Below are 23,588 nucleotides of genomic sequence, written 5' to 3'. Positions count from 1 at the left end.
CACAAATTTGTGCTCTTGAGTTTATAGGCTTGGATTCTCAAAACAGGATCCTAATGGAACAGTCTTCCTATAATGCTGAATAAATGGTAGCTATTTAATCCACAGAATCCTGTCAATTTCAAATTCTGAACACATGAGGAAAGAATGCCTGCCTCCTGATACATAGCCTCCTCTTTAAACTTGATCCTTCCTCAGACTGCAGAAATTCCCAGTCAAACCATTCTATACTCTGTTCCCACTTCTTCACATTTAGGAACATGTTGACTTGGGAATATTTAAGGCTGTACAAAAGTATCTCCGTATATATCTCACCACATGTGTTATCACAGAGGATCTGCATGGGAAGGGAAAGGATGGCATGCTAAAATGCCATAGTAGGGACCATAGGGGTAAAACAACACATTAGAACTGAGGTCATGCCATTACCATAGTCAAACTCACTGGTGGGGCTCAGCACAGCAGTAGTGTCCACCAACTGTTTCCATCTCACAACATTTCAGAGACTCCAGGCTCAACACAGTGCAAGTTAAGTGACATTCCATACTCAGAATACAGACATCTATAGCTCTTTATACTTTGAAAGGCAACTGGATCCAGGTAGCGCTCATAGAGAGTATAGTTGAAAAATAATTATTGTTTGAGACTTACCTATAGTCTAGTTTTCTGATTTCTAAGATGCCCTCCAATTCCTGCTCTCTGGTCCATAGGGTCCATATAGCTCCTTTCCTTTGATTATGGGTAGCACTTGTGACTCTGATTGGAATTTTATTCCTGTGAAAAGGTGAAGGGCTTTTGTAGATGTGATTAAGATTCCAAATTAGTTACTCCTGATTTAATAAAAAAAAAAAAAAAAAGGACATTATCCCAAGTGAGCCAAGCTTAATCAGGAACCTTCCTGAGGAGAGAGACACTCTCCTGCTGGTTTTGAAGAAGCAATCAGTCATGTTGGGAACTTACTATAGAGAGAAGTGGCTTCCAGAATGGCCTTACTCCTTCTAACAAAAAAAAAGAGATAAAATGCTGCCAGCAATCCAAATTCTGCCAATAATCTGAATGATATTGAAGAAGATACTGAATTCCAGATATGAAATAATTCAGCAAACACCTTTGACTATACCTTATGAGACCCTAAGTAGAGATCCTAATAAGCTATGCTTATGAGAAAATAAATGTTTCCTGCATTTGTAATAGTTTCTTGTGATTAAGAGAAAAATAAAACAGCACACCTCTTTTTTAATTGTTACGTATGCTTTTTCCTAAGAGCACACCAGTTCCATGAGAAAGACCCTTCATGAGTTCCTGCCAGAACTGGTCTTCTTATTTGTCTAACATCAACGATACTAATATTTTTTTCTAGCCTTATCTTAAAGTTGGAAGGCCTTTTATCATCTCTCTGCCAAGGATCAAAATACTGGGATATGCTTTCTTGGCAATTTCTATACTGAAGTTCTAACCTCAAATCACTAGCCTGTCCTATCAAAGAGCTGCCTTCTTTTAAGTGTGTACTGATGTACTAAACTGAGGTGGGATCTTTTATATTTCCCAGTGCTTGCACGCATTTTAAGCCACCAGAGTGTTCTATTTTTATAATATTACCCTGAAGGGCTCAACGCACTGTTCATCTTCTCCCTCCCTTGGTACCTGCCCTATACGATCCCTTAAACCTCACATTTCTGAGTATTATCTCTCATCATGTTCTATTGCTCTCCCCAAATCCAGATTTCTTGTTGGCTAAGATTCATCCACAGGTGTTACTCTAATGTTCCTGGATCCTTTATCTTTCTCTAGGAACAATCTACTCTTCTTTTAAAAGTTCTCAACCTGTATAGCTATCCTACACAAACAAAAATGTCTTCTTTTCAAAAATGGAGACCAGGAAGGCAAAACAGGTTGTGTCTGGGGAATTGGTACTGGTGAGACGGGGGAAAATATAAGAAAACGGTGTAGGAGGGGGAATGTAGTGGAACTATTACGCAGTCATGTATGTAAATGGAAAAATGAGACCTATGAAACTATTCCAGAAATGGGGGAAGAGGGAGAAGGAGAATGGTGGAGGGGTGAATTCAACTATGATATATTGTAAGAACTTTTATAAATGTCACCCCCAGTACAATAATAAAAAAGTTCTACAATGGATATGTACTACTTTTCATGACTTTTTCTACTCAACATATGCTATAAAATTAATGTGATATTTTCAATAAATTTTTACAATGAAACATCATTCTATTATTAAAGCTTATATCCTTCCAACAGCTCTTCTGTGATCACATTTGTTCTCATAGCATTCCTCTCCCAATTAAAGAATATTGCTAATGTCATAAATGCTTGAACTGGATTTTCTCTCTTGCCATATTCCCTTCTACTGGCATTAAAGGTGACATTGCAGCATGCTACTAGCCTGTTCCTGTAGTGTACTTTGTTGAGAGAAGATCTAATAGTCCAGCTGTCCAAATTTCAATAAGACTTCACAAATAGAACTGTGCCATTGGAACCTGACACATCAGAAAGGGCCGTAAATCCAGTCTATTATCAGAAAAGAGGAGGCAGTTTTATACATAGCCAAATGCTCTAAAAGTCAAAAGAATGCAGCAATACATTTCTTTACTGATCTTATTGTGCCCTTTGATCCAAATGGGCATCCTGAATCTCTATCTTTTCCATCGCTCTTCAACTGTTCCCTTTTCTGTTTTCAAAACCAAACAACATTTAGTATCTCAGTTACATCTTCCCATAAACCCATGGGCTCAAGTTACCAATCACTCCGTGTTGCCAAGATAAACTCATGTCTTTTCATCTGGTTCGACATAGTGAAGTCTATGAATCTTTCTTGCCCATCATAACATACCTTCAAAATCCAATGTATTCAATAAGTTTTTTCACAAAATATTTTATGTTACCATTATTTACAGGGATAATGATGGGAGGAATGACATGATTAAAAGGGATAAAACTCTCACTGTCTCCAGAACACCCTTTGTTTAGTGTGCATGTACATAGGGAACCTAAAAACAAGGAAAACATTCTTCACGGAAGGAATAGGACAGTAAGAATGGCTAACGAAAAAAGTCGGTAACAGGTAGTCAGTCCAAACCAGTTTCTACCACCAGGTACACAGAATACAGCATGGATCAGTCAACTATAGGAATAGTTCACCTAGCCTCTGCAGAAGGGTCCACTCCAATCACACACCCCGAGCCATAGCCCTGAAAACACACTTTATAAGTTTGAAAAGAGACTTATAAAGTGGTTTTTGCCACAGGGAACATCTTTGAAACTCACACAGACAATTCCCAGATGGGTTGTCTGTAGATGCAATCTGGACTGGGGCTGTCTGTCACCTCCAGCTAGGAGACAATCTGGCAGCACACGAAAAAGAGCATGGAGAAAAAAGGAAGATGGGAGCGGTCAATGCAGCTCTCATTAAGTGACCATTGTTTCCACTCACTCCTCTCTTATTTGAAAACTTTCCATGCTTTATTTTATTGCATTTTATAGTGAAATTGAAAATTCCATCTAGAAGATATTGCATCTGTTTGAGTGGAGCACCACACATGCCCCCTTGAATTTAATGTGAAATATAAAAGTATATATGTAAGCATATGAAAGTGAAATATTTTGGAAAAATACTGAATATGCTACACATTTAAAGAAGTATGTAACAGACATTGCCATCAAATATTAGCAAGTATCATTTGGAAAATTTAACCCATGCCAAGAAATTTATTAATTCATCAGAAAAAAAATGTCAAAAAACAGGTTATGAGTGAATGTTAGCTAATGTAGTTCATAGATAAGAAAATTACACCCGGAGAGACCAGTTTGCCAAGAATACATCATGAGGAGATGGCAGAACCAAGAATAGAATATTCATTTGCCTCTTTGCCACTGTCACTTTTCTACAATTTCACTTGCTTCTAATTGTTTGACATCAAACAAACAATTAATTTGCTTTTCAGCAGATAGCTGTAGGATATTATAGGCAGTAAGGGAATGACATTTGCATTCACTTAATAGGAAAGAATGAAGCCGGACATGGTGGCTTAACCCTGTAATTTTAGCTACTTGAGAGGCAGAGATCAGGAGGATCATGGTTTGAGGCCAGCCCAGGCAAAAATTTCTTGAGACCTCCATCTCAACAAATAAGAGCCTGGGCTTGCTGACGTGTGCCTGTCATCTCAGCTACGAGAGATACATAATTAGGAAGATCACAGTCTAAGCTTACCTGGGCATAAATTGAGATCCTTTCTCAAAAAAATAGCAAAAGTACAAAGGGCTAGGGGCATGGCTCAAGTGGCAGAATGCTTGTCTAGCAAGCATGAGGCCCTAAGTTCAAACCCCACTACTGCCAAAAAAAAAAAAAGAAAAACAAAAAGAAAGGATGAATAATCCCGAATGTAGACTAGAACAGTTGTGGATCTAGCTGTACTTTTTCAAACACAGCAATCCTCAGATTAGTATAATTTGTTCAACCTTTAAATCAATCATGCTGCAAAAATGTGTATGAAAGGCGTGGGTGTAAGGTGGAGAAGCCTAGACTATCTCCGAGAGAAAGAGAGTTGCAAACTTCTCTCCAGTGTTGCCTATAGTTTGTATCTTTCAGTCCTGGAAATATACATATTAAAGATTTCAGTAAAGAATAAGAATGTTTTTCTTTAATTTGTGAAAACAATTTGCCATTGTGTTTAGCTGCCAATTAAGTTTGCAGGGTTTTTTTAAAGTTATTTTTCAGATAGCATCTCACCTGGACCAGCCTTGTACTATGATCTTCCTACCAATGACCTCCTTTGGAGCTGGGATTATAAGCACACACCACCATGCACAGCTAGTTTGCTGACATGAGGTGTCACTTTTTGACCAGGCTGGCCATGAGCTGCTATCCTCCTGATCTCTACCACTACAGTAGTTGGGCTTACAATCATGAATCACCATGCCTGGCTAAGTTTTCAGTTTTAAAACACAAACGTATCTAAAAAATTTTATTCACATATATTAACTGTACAAAGAAGCCTCATTGTGATATTTCCATGCATGCGTATAACGTACTTTGATAAAATTCGACCCCTCTATTAGTCTCTCTTATCTCTCTTCTCCCCTCTTTTAAACAAATTTTAACCATTTCATTATTCTATTTTTGTAAGTGTATATAAAGTATTAGACCATAGATTGGAATAACTGTAGGTTTAAAAGTAACATAAACTGCTATACATAGGGCCCATATGTAAAGGAATTCTGTCTCCTTTGCTGATTATTCCTAATCTCTCAAGTTTCTTATCATTGGAGTCCTGGGATCAGTCTTCGGTCCTTTTCTTTTTTACTTACATTCATCTTTTTAGTGATTTAATCCAATCTCATGGCTTTTAATATCATCCATATGCTGATAATTTACTAACATATAATCCCCTTCTAGAACTTTCCCCTTTGTTCCACAGTAATATACAATATCCAGCTGCCTACATGTCATCTCCATTTCAATGCCTGATATACATATATACATATATGTACATTTTAGAGGGTTGTGATAAAGTTCTTTTTAATGCTTTTCTACTAAAAAAGCCATTTTCTTTCTATCATTCATTCTAGGTGGCAGGGATCATTTCCTAATGTTGACTTTAAATGAAATGTGAAACTAGTAGCCGGTGTATTGTTATTAGGCCAATTATATTGGTACAGAATCACACCTATAACAAAGCCATTGACAAGCCCTCTGAGAGTAGTTATGCAGAACTAAAATTGCCTTAAGTTGCCAATTGAAGTCACCTGTGTGACCCTTTTGGGTTTGTTTGCATCTTGTTATCCACCAAGTGAGAGATAAGAGCTAATTCATTTTGAATGCAAGATTGTAGTAGGTATTGGTCATTTGAGCCCAGCAGAAAATGTAGGGTCCACTCTGACTTTCAACTGTTAGGCAGCAAAATAGCCAACTCCTCCCCATGAAAAGTTAAGATTGAGGGAATTTTGTCTGATCTCTGGGTTGCTAAAGGTTTCAGTATTGAAACCCAGAATGATACCTCCTCCCTGTCCTGCATAACCTTTCACAGACACACTGGCCTCTAAATCTCTTCTCTTCTAAATCTCAAAGACGGATTGAGACTTTTTGGAGCAGAAATGTTCCCTCTTTTTGCATGACACCTCAATACTCCATCAAATTGCATGGGTTTCTGTGTTAGACTGATTGATGGCAAAGATGACAAAAGCATGAGCAGACTGTTAGCTTGAGCTGAAAAATGTGTGCAGCTAACTGACTTAAACAGTTTAAAATATAACTTTCTAGCTATAGTAAAGGCTGTCAAGCTAAGACTTGGATTAATTGTTCACTGTTCAACATGATTTGTGAGTAATTGCAGGACCTTAGCAATTAAATTGTACTTTCTACAAAACAGACAGCCCATGCCTCCTGCTATGGAGAGAGCCACATTTTTGCAGATTCGCAAACCTCTGTAATCTATTTGGATGTACAAGTGACATCTCTCTTTGAGTCTTCAGAACCCTAGGACCTCTGGGATATGTGCTGTGTCATAAACTTGAATGATGAAAAAGCAGCGGGACTCCTTCAGCCTCTAATTGGAACCACTCCATGCAGCAAAGAAACTGAGCAACTCTTTTTTATTCCATTTAATGTTTTTTTTTACATTCACAAATCATTTATCAGTATCATCTGAAAATGAAAAATGATAAGTGCAATGATATTTGGCACGATACATCCGGTTTGTTACCCAAGGCTTGGTGTGTAGGTACAAAAGTATCAGCCATGAAGTCATACCCCGGAGAGGATGCAAAAGGAGATTTGCTCTTCCGTTCTGGCTGAATTCCCAGGTATCAGCCAATATGAGTCTACCGGAATCAGTGATAATGTTTTCTGTCATGGTTGTAAAATACTTTCAGAGAAACATAAAGTTTTTATGAGAAGAATAGTAAAAGAGATGACTTCTTCTATGCCTGGGGGTTAATATTTGTTCTTGTTGGCTCATTTGAGGATAGCAGAGGTAGAGATAGGGAAATGAAGTCACAAAGCCTGGAGTCCCCCTTGCCAGGGCTCATTATAGCTAGTAGCTTCTATACAGGCTGAACTGCTCACAATTTAGACACCCTAACACATCTCTGAGACACTTGTTTGAAACAATGATACCTGCAGATTTTAGCTAAGCCAGAGGTCCCATCCTAGGTGTCTGCTCCTCCCCCTTGCCTCTTTTTTTTCCCCATTAGGATGATATAATTCTTTTTCTGATAGGTTTCCAAGTTTCAAGTGTTATTTATTTATAATAGCTTAATGTAAAATGTCAGTGAGGTTTAGAGACCTTCCCAAAGAATGGGAATGTTAGGATGCTCAAACCACATGCTGTCAAAAACTATTTTAAGTGCCCTGTTTCATCAAGTAAATGCAGTTAGTTTAATTGAATTTGGAGGATTTTCTCCTCTTTGTGATGAACAGAGAATGATTATCAAACCTGTGCTACTCCTGACTTCCCTTTTGTACAAGTAGAGTAGTCATTCTGATCTTGAAGTTTATTAGAGCTTTAAGCTGTCAAGTTATTACTGTCAGCTTCAAGAAAAGAAAGAGTTACTGATGTAAAATTAATTTATTGAATGGAATTGTTTTGCCCTTGGGGAATAACATCACCATTTAATTTAATTTTCCCATCATATTGTCTCCTTCGGAAAGGAAAGAATAACTTTTCTTTTTAACAGAATAAAGCGCCTTATGCTGAATGGTGCATTTCATCCTTACAGGTTGTACTTTTTCTAGATCATCAGTTGTCATAACAACATGATATATTGTGCTTGGTGAATTTGGGAAAGCAGTAGTGATTTAGTTATTTATTTGTAAGAAAATGTTACGAGGACATAAAAAATTAAAGTTTTCTCTCCTTACATTTGCAAATTCATTATGGACTATGTTATTTTAAAAAAAAAAACCACCTTGAAATCACATCTGTCCTAGTTACTAGTGGTGTTCTCAGGGTTTATTCAGAACACAGGTGTGCTTGGCCTGGTGGGTGGTGTTAGAAGGACATGGACACAAAAGCCAAACAAAGTACACAAGACTTAGCTCACTTTTCACAGAGAATTCCACAGAAATGTCAGAGGCAAAGGTAGGTCTTAAGGGAAACTACTAGTGAAGAAAGAAACACGCACTCCTTTTGAGTTCTCTTCCCAGAGGGCATTGCTTTAGAGCCAACAGTTAAGTATCATGCTAGAAAATTCTCTCGTGTGAATAAGTCTCAGAAAATAAAGAAGGCATGCTAGTTACAGTGTGAAAACTTCAAGGACTCCATTCTTTTCTTTCTGTATATGCTATTTCAAAATCTTTTCCCTTCCTCCTCAAACCAAGACAGAATGAAAAATCAATATCTATTCAATAAACACATATTGAGTATTTATCATGTGAGATGCATAATATGTAATATTGAAAAACTGAAGAGGTAAAATTTTTAACATCATGGAGCTTGCAATCTAAGGAGGACAATTCTATTACATTAGGAACACTGCTACAAAATAGAGCATATGTCTCAGTCATGCATGCACATGTACAGTGGTACAGGTTGATAAAATATTGCAGATTGGTTATGAAATGCTATCCCAAACCCCCCAAGTACCCTCCCCTCAATTCCAGCTATCCAGACCTTCTAGGAGGACTTTCATTTTCTCAACTCTTCTTCAGTCAACTGAAGTGTTAAAAATCCACACAACCGAGAACTATCAAAGACCAATAAAGAAACACATTTTTATTGGTAAGGTATCAAACCGGTACCAGTTTTTAAATATTTTAGACATTGTCTTTCATGAAAAGTACTATGAGAAAGTTACTGGGTTGAAGCATATGAAACTGCCATTTCTGTAATTGAGAAACATCACACATCAGCTATTCCATGGAGTTCATGCTATGCAAGCCAGGTATTAAACACATTCACAGGAAAGTGATTGCATCCTATTGTATAGAGAAAGAAAGGTGTTTTAGTTCTCTAATTTTGTTGTCCTCAAACTTCGTCATGTATCTGCAAGTCTGGAAGTCTCCTTAAGATACTCTTTGCAGTAGGGATTGGGCTGGGCGAGGCAGGGCCTGAGACTTTCCATTTCTAACATAGTTCCAGCATTGCTGCTGGTAGTACTGGAATCACTCTTTGAGAACATTGAGGGCTTCACTGGTTTTGCTTTTCTTCCTGGGAGAAAATGTTATTTTTTAAATATAGCTCTTATAAACCAATAAGGAAAAAATAAGCTATTCCATCTAAAAATCACAAAGGAAAATGCAAGTGGACAATTAACACAAAAACCACTAGCTATCAAAGACATGCAAACTAAAGAAACAGGAAGCTACTTTAGAATATTCCATAGCCAAGATGGGAAAATATTCTACCACTCAATGTTAAGGGAGGTTAAGAAAAAAATGGATGCTCTCATACACTACTTGTGGAATTATAAATTGCTAAAACCTTTCTAAAAGGTAATTTGGCAACATGTATCAAAAATCTATATAATACTTATGCTTTTTACTCAAATAGTTCTACTTCTAGATATAAATGCCAAGGATCTCATCAGAGCTGTGCACTAAGATTTATGTACGAGTATTCATCAAAGCACTATTCATAATAAAAACTAGAAGTAACCATCATAAACGCCCAATACTCAAGATCCATAGAATAGACTTTTGCAAACCATTATGAAAACTTCCTTAGCAATTATTTTAAATTGAAAAAAGCAAGTAAACCTAGAAAGAGCACTATAGATAGAGAAATGCTACATATTATGTATAACTATTTGCTCTACATACCTGCAGAATGTATGTCATAAAAATGTATGGGAAAGCACTGGAAGCTATTAGTAGACCATATTTACCTCTGACCAATGAGATTATAATGGATTTTTAATTTTGTTTCTTACACATTTCTGTATTTTTCCATATTTGACATGATGAAATTTATGAACGGTGGTAAACTGGATCCAAGACTCTATAGGATTATTGCTATTAGGAGAGCAAGTAGGTAAAATTTTCTGATTGAAATGTTTTTACTCCTTGACCTAATAATTCTGCTCCTAGGAATATAAATTATCAAAATAATCAAATGTACAAACACAGTTTCAGGTATTGGAAACACTTATTAAAGCAATATTTATCATAAAATGTATAACCTTACAAAATATTATCAGCTAAAGAATGATTAAATAAATTGTGGTTTATCCATAATACAGAATTTTAAGCAGCCATTTGCAAGAACATGCTGTTGAAGATTAATGACCGGGAGAAATTGTCATTGTCTAATGTTAAGTGAAAAAAAGAAAAAACACAAACTATATGCAATATAGTTTAAAAATACTCGTAAACATGCAAAGAAAAGGATTGAGAGGAATAAGTCCACATTAACAATATTTAACTATTATTAATGATTTTTATTTTCATAAATTTTGTTACCGTTCATCTTAAAAGTTTTCATATAAACCCACATATATTCCCCCAACTTTTTTTTTTAAAGCCATGTTGAAAAATAAGACTTTTAGCTTTCCCAGATCATTTTTGTACTCACAGTCATTTGGGCTGTCATTTTCTAGCCACCATTTAAAAAAGTAAAATGTGAATGAAAATGAACGATTCACTGGAAAACAAAACAAGAAATTGTTAAACTGAGTAAAAACAAGGAGTTCATTTTTTTATCTGGTTGAACAGTAATAACCCAAGGATAACTTATCATGAGCAGAGTATGCTTAAATAAATATCTTCTGGAGATTTAGAAAATGGAGTTCCTTAGGGTTTTTATTAAATTCTAAACAGAAACCCAGAGACACAAAGCCCTTGAACTAACAAAAAAGATTAACACCTTAATTATAGACCTACACACACCTACCTATAGTCATTCTGGAAAGCAGCAACTGACAAACACTGATGGGAATTTAGCTTCAAGCAGAGCAGAAAGTAAAGAAGGTGGTAGCCACCTGCTTCTAGGTAATCAGCCATGACCAGTGTGCCCAGTATCAATGTCTTAGTGAATTTCCCCTTTCCTCCCTCTCATCTAATTCTCCCTGAACTGGCAATCCCAGGACCTTCCCTCTGGTGAGCCCATGCTATGCTAATCAGATTTCCCTTCTAGAACATAACATGGTTGAAACTGGGTCATTGGATGGAATGACCCTAAGGGACTCCCTATGAATTTTTAGCAATGAATTCCTTGAAATTGCTCTCATGCTTTTTTACCTGAATCCTGGTTATTTAACTTTTCTTTCAGTTCAGTCAGTAACTGTGTTAGACAGCTTTCTGTCACTATGACAAAATACCAGAGAAAATCAAACTCCAAGGAGAAAATATTTATTTTGACTCATAGTTTCAGGTGTTTCACCTATTTGCTTGGCTACATTGTTTTGAGGCCTATGGTAATGCAGAGCATCACAGCAGAGAGGTTTTGTTGAAACAGAGCTGCTCACTTCATGGTGATTTATAAGGAGAGGGAAAGAGGAAGAGAGCAAGAGAAAGAGAGGGAGAGGGAGAGAGAGAACACAAGGCATAGGGACAAGATACACCCTCAAAGGCAAACCCTCAGTGGTCTACTTCCTCCAACTGGGCCCCTCCTCTTATTGTTTCCACTAAATACCAAGAGTTCATTCAGCTATGAATCCATCAACAGATAATTCATTGATGAGGATAGAGCCTTTATGATCCAGTAATCTCTGAACACTCTTACATTAGAGACCAAGTCTTCAACACATGGGCCTTTGGAGGACATTCCATATCCAAATTGTAAGAATGACCCAATCTCTTGGTAATAAAGTCTTTGTTTTCAATTGTCAGTGAATGTTTTTGTTTCTTACAATACAGCAATGTTATCTGTTGTGTTCTGCAGCACAAACAGCATATAAAGAAGGATAAAAGTGATTGGGAAGGGGAAGAGCAAAGACCTCCTAATACCTGGTCAAGTTTTCCACCTACATCTGAGAAGGGATCATATTTACATAAGTAAAGGGTTATCATGAGGACTGGTTTCTCTTACTTTCTTTACTCTTGAGGCTTCAGTCATGCTGTACTTTTCCCTTTTCTGCAGAACAGGACCCTTGTCTTCTATGTGGTCTTAGCACAAAGACCCTTCACCCAGCAAAGTCTTACTCATCTTTAAAGTTCTAGTTAAATGTCATTTCCATATCTTCTGTGTCCATAGAGGAAAAAAATGCAGTCCACTCCCTCACACTTTTTGAAAGCATTAAAAATGATTGTAATTAAATACTTCTATTTCTAGTTAGGCATTCTAGATTTATCTACCATGCTATGACACAAACGATGATTGCATAAGATCAAGCCTGACTTATATATGCTGATTTCATGTCCAGCAGTACATACCACTTCCTAGAAGGCAGCCTTACATCTACTTGTAGTCAAATAGCTGTTGGAGGAGCAAATGATCTGTTGAAGTAATATATGTGAAAACCTTTGAAAAAATGCAAGAGGAGGAAATCATAAGGTGGTACAGAGTTTCACATTCCGTAATGAGTGCATCTGTGTTACTTATTTCCCCAATATCACCACATTTCCTGTAAATTGCTGTGGGTCACACAATATCCATAAGCTTAATTGTATTTCCTTTCAGGAACCAATTTGGATGAGGATAGTTTCGAAAGTGCAAATGATAGGTGGCAAGGCATCTGAGGATGATTAACAGACTTGATATAGGTGAATGCTTTATCTTAGTCCATTTGGATTTCTATATCAAAAAATACCATAAATTGGAGGTGTCTCATAAACAATATGCATGTATTTGTCACAGTCCTGAGAATAAGAAATCCAGATTTAGTGCCTGATAATACCTACTTCTTCACAGATGACTGTCTTTTCACTGTAACCCTACCTAGGGGAAAAGGGAGTGATCTCTCAGGTAGCCTTTTTAAGGACACTAATTCCATTCATGAGGGCTTCACTGTCATGACCATTAATAATAACTTCCCAAAGGCCCCATCTCCAAGTATCCTTATATTGGGTGTTAGGTTTCAACATAGGAATGTTTTTGGAGGGGAAACACAAGCATACCATAGTAGCCTCCTCCAAAGACACTCTAAATAATATAAGGACAGATTTTAAAAGAGTGCATTTTCTGAATGATGCAGGTCAAGATGAGTAGCTTTCCCAGCAGCTACTTATTCACCCCTCTTCCTCTTATGTATCTGTAGATGACACTCTCATTGAGGCCTGGTCAGTCTGGTTTCTCCCCTGCTATGGATCAGAAACTGGGAGATGTGTGCCTAAGCAGACAGTGACTTGACCCAAAAGGAAAATCAGTAATAAATGTCCCGATTGGAGTGAAAGGGGAAAGAGAACAGGGTGCTGTCACCTGAACTGCAAGGGAATCATGTTAACATTTCCAATGGAAGAACAAAGAACATTGCATAAATAAATAAAATCATTAAAAGCACATCTTGCATAATGGTCATATTCTTCCCCATTTTAGTTATGCCACTAGGAAGTTAATAGCAATATTTGTCTATGCAACAAAGACAAAATTTTATAATTATTTTTATGATAAAAACAGTTCATTTTTCTTCCAACTGTCTTTTGAGGCCTCTGTTTACAAGCTCTGGGAGGGGAGCTTAAAATAATATGAAACTTACAGAGAGAAAAAAATAAGCACAAGCATTCCTTTGAAATGTTCTTAGTAATTTTTTAAAATTAATTTGCAGGCTGATAGGTCTCAGAAATCAATTGAAACTATTTAACTCACCATGGAAGAATGAAATCATATTTTTTAAAAAAGGTAAGCTGAAAAATTTCAAGGACTATATGCAAAAAGCATCTAGTAGACAGCAGGAAGGAAAACTGCAGACTTACAGTGGGATTAGGAGGGTTTTTTCTCTGGGAAAGTGCTCATTGAGGAGTACTAACAGGTTTAATTAAAAACACCATTACACTCTTATAAACAAAACTCATCTTCAGAGTTCTAACCAGCTCATGCTAGATGATCCTAACCTGGTTAGAACCTGGCTATATATATTTAAAACATGCCTTCAGTCTTAATATTTTTTTGTGTGGTACTGGGGTTTGAACTCAGGGCCTATACCTTAAGCCACACCACTTGACCTTTTTCGTGGTGGGTTTTTTTTCAAGATAGGGTTTCCTGAACTATTTGCCCAGGCTGGCTTTGAACTGCTATCCTTCTGATCTCTGCCTCCTGAGTAGCAAGGATTAAAGGTGTGAACCACCAGCACCCAGGGCAGTCTTAATTTTAAAGAGGTTTATGTTATAGGTGCTAGACTATGTCACCTACTTTTCAAAATTTGTCTATTCCGGAGTTTGTTTATTATAAAATTAACAAACACCAACTTCTTCTCTTTCCCATTCATTTCCTCAGGATAGAGATATATCTGTGTCATAGATCTTTGGTGTCTTCCATGGACTCAAAAGAGTGGACACAAAGAGGAAATCTGTAGCTGTTTTTAAGAGAGTAAGAAAGACTTGACATATTTTATTAAATGTAAGCCAGTGCCAAATGTTCCTATAAGCACTACCTAAATTGTGAGAGCCTTCCACATCCAACCTTTGTGTTTCCATCTGGAATGCTGGAAAAAAGTATAAGTTTAACAAATTTGGATTTCTTGATATGAGTAAGGTCCTTCCCAGCAATGCCTTGTTTTTTTTTCCATATAATAAGTCTCTGAACACCCACAGAGTGGGAGAAAATATTTGCCAACTATACATCAGACAAAGGACTGATAACCAGAATATATAGGGAACTTAAAAAACTAAATTCTCCCAAAACTAATGAACCAATAAAGAAATGGGCAAGTGAACTAAACAGAACGTTCTCAAAAGAAGAAATTCAAATGGCCAGAAAACACATGAAAAAATGCTCACCATCTCTAGCAATAAAGGAAATGCAAATTAAAACCACGCTAAGATTCCACCTCACCCCTGTTAGAATAGCCATCATCAGCAACACCACCAACAACAGGTGTTGGCGAGGATGTGGGGAAAAAGGAACCCTCTTACACTGTTGGTGGGAATGTAGACTAGTACAACCACTCTGGAAAAAATTTGGAGGCTACTTAAAAAGCTAAACATTCATCTACCATTTGATCCAACAATACCACTCTTGGGGATATACCCAAAAGACTGTTACTCCAGAGACACCTGCACATCCATGTTTATTGCGGCACTATTCACAATAGCCAAGTTATGGAAACAGCCAAGATGCCCCAGCACTGACGAATGGATTAAGAAAATGTGGTATCTATACACAATGGAATTCTATACAGCCATGAAGAAGAACGAAATGTTATCATTCGCTGGTAAATGGATGGAATTGGAGAACATCATTCTGAGTGAGGTTAGCCTGGCCCAAAAGACCAAAAATCTTATGTTCTCCCTCATATGTGGACATTAGATCAAGGGCAAACACAACAAGGGGATTGGACTATGAGCACATGATAAAAGCGAGAGCACATAAGGGAGGGGTGAGGATAGGTAAGACACCTAAAAAACTAGCTAGCATTTTTGCCCTTAACGCAGAGAAACTAAAGCAGATACCTTAAAGCAACTGAGGCCAATAGGAAAAGGGGACCAGGAACTAGAGAAAAGGTTAGATCAAAAAGAATTAACCTAGAAGGTAACACCCACGCACAGGAAATCAATGTGAGTCAATGCCCTGTATAGCTATCCTTATCTCAACCAGCAAAACCCCTTGGTCCTTCCTATTATTGCTTATACTCTCTCTTCAACAAAATTAGAGATAAGGGCAAAATAGTTTCTGCTGGTAGTGGGGGGGGGGAAGCGGGAGGGGGCGGAGTGGGTGGTAAGGGAGGGGGTGGGGGCAGGGGGGAGAAATGAACCAAGCCTTGTATGCACATATGAATAATAAAAGAAAAAGGGAAAAAAAAAGTCTCTGGATCTAGTCCTCGCATAAGCATCCAAGAGTTAAGGATACTTCCAGCCTAGGCATCATTTAATTTTGAACCGATCTAATTATACCTTGTAACCACTTATTGAATCTTTCCCTATCCTAATCCCTAGATAGGGAATTACTCATCTGTTCTTCATTTGTGGTAGAGAAGTGAAGCATTCATCTGATTGAGCATATAGCTACTCTCTCTCTCTCTCTACTCACTTTCTCTGTGTGTCTGTGTGTATATATATATATATACACATATGCTTTTCTCTTTTCTCTCTAAATATCTGTTCATTAAATATCTATCTAAATATCTATTCATTTTAGAAAAATTTTATGAAATATCTTTAGAGGAAAATTATGAAAATAAAATTTACGGACATAGTTCCTTATTCCACCTACACACACTTGCATGTCCATTCATTCACACCCACATGCACACTCACATACTTTTTTTCTTATTTGAAACAGCCACCACAGCTGCCAGTGCCTCAGGGGCTTTAAACATCAATCAGTTTCACAGCTGGAGGCAGAGTGATCTACGCAATAAAGCTTAAAGTGCTTCCTTTTCTGATATAATTTGATTCTTCCATTAGAGCACACATCCTTTTTTTTTTTAAGCCAAAGCAAATGTTCTCTGTCCATATCAGGGCAAATAAATAGTTACCTTAAAGAGGCAGAAGGTATTACTCACTAGTTAGGATGCTGAGTGGAGAAAATCCATCCAGTAATCCTTGTTTCTGCACTGCTGAGTTTTTCACCTTTGTCTCTAGGATTTGCCTCTCTGCTATATCCTCAGGGCTGCCAGTGATCTTGGATCTGCTGGGCTGGGAGTGAATCCTGGTAGCTATAATAAAACATAACAGAAGCTTTATTGAATATGCCCTTGGGTTTTTAATCCTATGGAATTCAATGGAATACAGAGTGGTACTATGACAATCACTGTCATATTTTTTCACTGGACCAAAAGTGCTTATGTCTTAAAGCTTCTTCACCAGCTGGAAATCACCTCTTTGATCACCAGGTTTAAATAATCTTAAGCATTATTTATCCCTGTCTCTTTGAGAAGCTCACTGAATCTGTTATTCTTGGCTTTAGAAAAACTTTATCAGGTCATTCTAGAAAAGGTAGAAAGTGATCTGGAGTCCACCAAACAACATTTGCAAAGAATTTGCTGCCAATATGGACAAGCTCTCAGAGATTAATGGTGAAGAGTGGGTCAGAATAGATCTCTGGAATACAGCATATGCTCTAGTTCCTATCTAAAAAGTCTGATGGGAACGTTTGTGTGTTTGTTTTTCAGAAAGGACAGGCTTTTGGCAAAAAGAAAAAAATCCAGATATTTTTAAACTAAATGAGCAATCACATCTCAACTTGAAGCCTGCTGGCCCAGTGTATCTACTGCCTCTACCACCACATTCCAGCTGCTGGCAACAATACTGTAATACTTGTGGTTCCACTTCTCATGGCTTTACCAATACTTGTCTTATTTCTTTTGCATGAATGTATGAAATTAGTTTATACTAAAATTTATAGTAATGAAATCTCAAAATATTAAAACCAATTCAAGTCCTTAGAAATCCTTTTCTCAAAATATTCCTTTTTCTTTCTCCCTTATATATGTGAAGAATATGAGACCCCAAACATTTAAATGATCAACCCAAAGACACACAGGTAATTTACCAAACTGGAATTTGGATTACAACTGTCCATTACAGTGGGTTGAATTTTTTCCTCATTAAACTCATATGTTGAGCCCTCACTCTTCAATATAATTAAATTTTAGGGTTTATAAAGAAGTAATTAAGGCTAAATGAGAGCTGGGCATGTTGGCACAGACCTATAATGCCAACTCTTAGAAGGCTGAGGCAGATGGATTAAGAGATCAAGTGAGACCCTGCCTGAAAAACATAAAAACGAAGGTTAGATGAGAAAATAAGGGTGGGTAATAGACCTGGTGACCTCACAAGAAGAGGAAAAGACACCAGAGGCCTCTTCTTGAGACAAAAGGTGACCATCTGTAAGCCAAGAAGCAAGCTATCACCAAGCGTAACCTTGACCTTGGACTTTCCATTCTTTAGAACTATAAAAATCAATACCTTTGCTTAAGCAAAGCTTAAGCCAATCTATGGCTTTAGTCATGGCAGCACATACATTTCCATTTTTCAAAGGCCATGACTGAAACTGATTTTAAATCTTTGACAAGAGATCCAGTTCTACCATTCCACATTAAGTAGAGCACAGAAGTGTCTAATAAAATGTGTTCACTGGCTGACCATATCAGTGATCAAGCCTGCTGCGTGTGCAGGAGCTAGGCTGGACAGCTCAAGGAAAGGAGAACCCTTAAAATGGACCTGATTTGATTTTATTGTCTTGAATTCTCCTAGCCTCAATGTACCATGGAAGGGCTTGGTTTTATTTATCACCTAAATGACTGTTACTTGGTTCAGTGAATCTAAACACAATGTGTTTATCTACTACCTGACTTTCTTTTTTTGTTTTTATCCTTTTCCTTCTTCAGCTCCTCCTTCTCTTTTTTCCTACAGTACTGAATTAATTTCATCAAGAATTCTATAATCAATTATATAAGTTTTTGTTACCAATTATATAGGACCCCTTCTTCAGTACATGTTTCTGTCTCTGAGACAGAGATGGGAATGAGGGAAGGAAAGAAAAAGGGAGGGAAGGAGACAAAGAAAAGAAGGGGAAGGACTGTGTCCCCATAAGTCAGAGTTAAAACTCAGCTTTTTCTGAAGTATTTTCTTTGCAATATATCTTAGGAGACATGATAGTTGCTCACACTGAAACTAAGAATTTCACTTTCAATTACAAATAAGTAATAATAAACCAAGATCATACATTTACTTTTTTGTGGGAACTGAGCCCAAGGCCATATCCATTTACTTTTTATGAATTTTTTTACTTAGAAATTTTAACAAAAAAATTAAATGTTTTGTACTTAATCTTCCTAAAATTTTGCCTTTTTTTCTCTTCCTGAGGAAGGGAATGAAACTCTTAAGCCTCAGGGTCTTTCCTTAGAGAAACTGCTTGGTTCTTTGTTTTCTAAAAACATGTTGAACATTTCTATCACTTTATTATTACTTCCTTACTAAAATTTCTCCTTTCTTCTCTACCACTTAAATACGTTCTTCCTTTCCTTTGTTAAGTCACATGTTCCCCAAATGCTCCCTCTAGCACTAGTTTCCCCTTCCTTGCTAGCTCTCTACCACTTATTATTGATCATTTGTTACTTGTACGGTCATGTTTCACAGTGCTCATCTTCATATATCTATCTCTCAGCTTCTTAGAGGCCAATGATTCCTAACACTTCAACCACCCAGCCCCTAACTCAATGCCTCGTATAGTTTTATACTGCTTAGTTTTGTTAGAAGTGGTTATGGTGGTAATGAATTTGTTAGGCAACAACTTAGTTCTACCACTCACTGCCAAATGTATGTGGAGTCATTATCATCAGATAAGTGTTCATGCCAAGTGCTTTCTTCACATCTGTAATTTCATTTCATCTTTCTACAAGAGTCCAATACAGTGCTCCCTGCTGTGTTACCCATAAATAAAATGAGGCTTGAGATTTCATAGTAGGGTGATTATTTTTAAAACTAAATGATAGGGAAAAGTACTAGAGCAGGTTGAAACCTTCTCTATGTCCAGTACTTTATAGAAATTATATCATTTAATTTCTACAATAATCCTATGACATGGCTTCATCAGACGAGAAAATCCAACTCTCAGAGGTTAAGTAACTTGCTTAAGGCTAAGGAAAGTTTTCAAAAACCAGGTTTTCTTCTCTTTGGGGATAATTACCTTTATAGCTGCTTTGGGATTTGAAAAAGAAAAATACTACTTTACAATGTAATATGTTTTTACCAAATTTACATGAGATCATCCTTTTTAATAAGAGTTACCAAATCCAGCTAGAAATAGGTTATGAATATTTAAGAATAAATAATCCACTTTAATTAATAGGTACCATTCCAGCACAGTTCATATGTCTGTAAAATAAACATCCTGAAATAAGAGACTTTTTCAATATAATAGGTTTTAGGTGGTCACTATAAGAAGAACCCAACTGGAATGTCTGGTTTCACACCATGGTCCAGAGCCCAGGAGCACAAAAACCTTGGCAAAGAGCATGTCTGGAGTCTGCCACGCAGAAGGATGGGTCTCTTCAGAGAAACACTACATTTTAAAGGCAAGATATTTTTTCCCTCTCTTCAGAGCATTTTCAAATCTTGGCACTAAGGAGGGGAAAAAAGGGTATGCCTTTTCTTTGAAACGTTGGCTTTTTCTGAAAAGACCACCCTTTCCCCAAGCCCTGGAAACTTCAAACAGCCTGACTGAGCAGTCAGAACTCCTCTGGTTGAAGAAGCTGTTATCTTGAAAGCTGCTCCTGGCTATAAGCTCTTAGAGGGTCCTGGAGCTGAGAGTCTGTTTGTATTCATTTTTAATAAGCTAAATGAAAAGTGGGAAAGAATTCTGAGATGTGTATAAATGCATAGATATATGTATATCTATATATATTCTTATCTTTTAGCTATGTAAATATGTAATATTTACTTAAATATGCACCTGATAAACTAATGTCTTCTTTAAAAAGAAATAAAACCCAAATACAAATGTAAGTTTTATTTGAAAACTTGTGATTAGGCTTTTCAGCTAAATATACTCTTGCAGCAAATTTCTTGTGATATTTTAATTAGATTTCATACTTTTTGTCTTATTTTTCTGCACCTCACATTTTACTACTCTGTAAGAATGTGGCATAATTTTCACGTGTTTCTTTTACCTGACATTATAGTTAAATACATTTTAAATGTATGAATTAAAGGGCAAAATACAAAATCATTGACAAGATTGAATATTAATTTTAATGTAGTAATTTTGGCACGTGCTACCCTGGGGATATTTTCTGTGCCTCCTTGAGCCATGTCATTGTTATTCGTGCTTTCTGCAGATAAAAAGTCCTAAAATACTCAGATGCATGCACATATATACTTCAATGTCTACATACATACAGAGGACAAAATACAAAGTCTTCAATATTACTAGCATGTGTTAGTGCATTACACCTGACACTGCTGGACTCTACTTCGTTGGAGTAAGGTGCATCTTTTACTCCAACTATGACTGTGGCAACCAATCACACATAGGTTTGGCCACAAACACCTGGCCTCAACAGCATTTCCTTATTTATTTATTTATTTACCTAGAGCTTCTTTGCTGACTTATATGATGCCTTTGTAAACCCACTGATCCTCTCTGATCTAAACACAAAGGACTACAGGAATCAATTTCTTATGGGATGACCCTTGACAAATGACAAGCATAACCTGATAAGTAATTATATCCTTTCCCCATTCCTTAGAAGAGCAAAGGCTAGATGCATCTTACATACTTAAAGAGTCTCCAGCAAAACAGAACACCCACTTGCCTCTGTAGTGACCTGCCTGATAATACATCCTTGGATTGACTTTTCCCCTTCTGGATGTCACTTATGCCAATGGTTGTCAATTAAAGGTGATTGTGTTTTCTCCTTCTGGTCCCTGAGTATATATGGCAATGTCAGGAGATATTTTTAGTTGTCACAACTTGGAGATGGAAGCTATTGACCTCTAGTGAGAGTAGAGGGCACAGATGCTGCATATATATACATATACGTATATTCATATATATATAGTACAGTACAGTATATACACACAAATATACATGTATATAGTACAGCACCCTAATAAAGAATATCTAACAGCAAATATCAGTTCTGAGGTTGATTAACCTGCATACATTTTATCTACTTCTATTCCTTTAGATCTCTCACCACAATAATCTACCAGAATCTTAGTTACATCTCAGGCTCTGCTTTTTAAGGAAACTCAGCCCAGTAGATCACCAATAAGAAAGAAAGGTCATTTGTTCAAGGGAAGAAGAGAGAGAGAAAGAGATAGAGCTATCAGTTCAACTTACCTTAGATTTGTTGAGAAGAATTCTATTTGGTCTTTTAATTAGACACAAACAGGTTTTAGAGGAAGAATTTAATTAAAATTTAGTAACATTTGGAAAAAATTGGTGAAAAAAATCACCAATTTTAGTTCACCCTGAATGAGTTTCACAGTAATTGAGTCTGGAAGCAATAAAGGTAAAGTTTACATAAAGACTTCTATGAATCGAGGCTCTTCTTTTTCTAGATGGCAACTCCAACTTTAATTTTCTAGGGGAAATAAGTTTTTTTCTCATTAGACTAGAAGTTCTTTGGAGGCAAGAACTCATTTCTTTTTTGAACATCTCAGAGCTTCTCCCAGCAAATGTTCAAACAGGTTATTGAATTCATGGCCCACCAGGTTCATGCCCCAGTCCCTTGATTGCTAATGTACTATTATTTCTAAGGAATATGAATGGTCTTAAATTAGGCAAGTCAATTTTTCTGTAGCCATTTTTAAATAGCATTCTTTGATTATCTCTAAGGATGAATTTTCCATTTTTCTATCATTTTGGAGTGTTTGGGAAATTTATTTCAATCAACTTTTCTGTTTGAAAAGGTCACACCTTAAGGGAAGTATCTCAAAACCTACTGAGTTTGTTTCTGCTTTGTAGGAAGCAAAACAACAAAAGTACTTCCTATAGGAATTTAGTTTATTTCACATATGGCTTAAGCCTTCTCTGAATTTTTTAATTCCCTCTCAATCTAAGAAATTGACTGGGTGCCAGTGGCTCATACCTGCAAACTTAGCTACACAGGAGGAAGATATCAGGAGGATCACTTTTCCAAGCCAGCCTGGGCAAATAGTTTGCAAGGCTCTATCTTGAAAAACCCTTCACCAAAGTAGGACTGGTAGAGTGGCTCAAGGTATAGGCCCTGAGTTCAAACTCCAGTACCAAAAAAAAGAAAAAAAGTATCTCCAGGATTATGATATTCCAATTATACCCTAACAGAGAGGCTCCTTTCCATCATTGCCATTCAATTACATCTCAAATTTTCAGTGAGATTAAGAAAGTAGAACCCTGTTCACTTTTTTCATTATGTTTGTGTTGAAATTTGAAAGTGTATAGTTCAACTGAGTTCCTTATGTCAGGAATCAAAGCATTTAACTTTAGGATATTTTGGTCAAGGGGAACAAATTTCAGTTAGTCAGGATGAATAAATTCTGGAGAGCTATTGTACAGCAGGATGAATACAACCAGTAATATAGTGTGTGCTTGAAAATTGCTAAGAGAGTGGATGTTTTTAACACATGAGGCATATGTTAATTATCTTCATTATATAATCACTTCACAATGTATATCTACATCAAAACATCACATTGTACACCATAAATGTGCTTTTTATTTGCAATTCTTACCTAAATCAATAAAAAATTTAAGAAATAAAACAAAAATATTGAACATCTCTATTAGCAGATCCAGAACAGCCCTCATTTGTTATTTGTAAATTTCTTGCTTCCTCTGAGCAGAATCTTCTTTAATTATTGAATAGTAGTATCACTGTTTTACATTTCTGCATATAACTTCTAAAGAGTGCATCATAACAGTAGAGTCAGACATAGCATGCAGGTATAAGAGGATAATAAGAACACAGGCTTCATGCTTACAACATACCTTATCAAAGAAGAGCTATGATAAATAATCTTGGGTGAACTCTGCTTCAGTTCTCATATCTAAGTACTAACCAGACCCTACCCTGCTTAGCTTCTGGGATCAGATGAGATCCAGGGCCTTCAGGGT

This window comes from Castor canadensis, chromosome 1 (assembly GCF_047511655.1).
Source record: "Castor canadensis chromosome 1, mCasCan1.hap1v2, whole genome shotgun sequence".
Taxonomy (NCBI): domain Eukaryota; kingdom Metazoa; phylum Chordata; class Mammalia; order Rodentia; family Castoridae; genus Castor; species Castor canadensis.
This window is presented reverse-complemented; position numbering follows the sequence as displayed.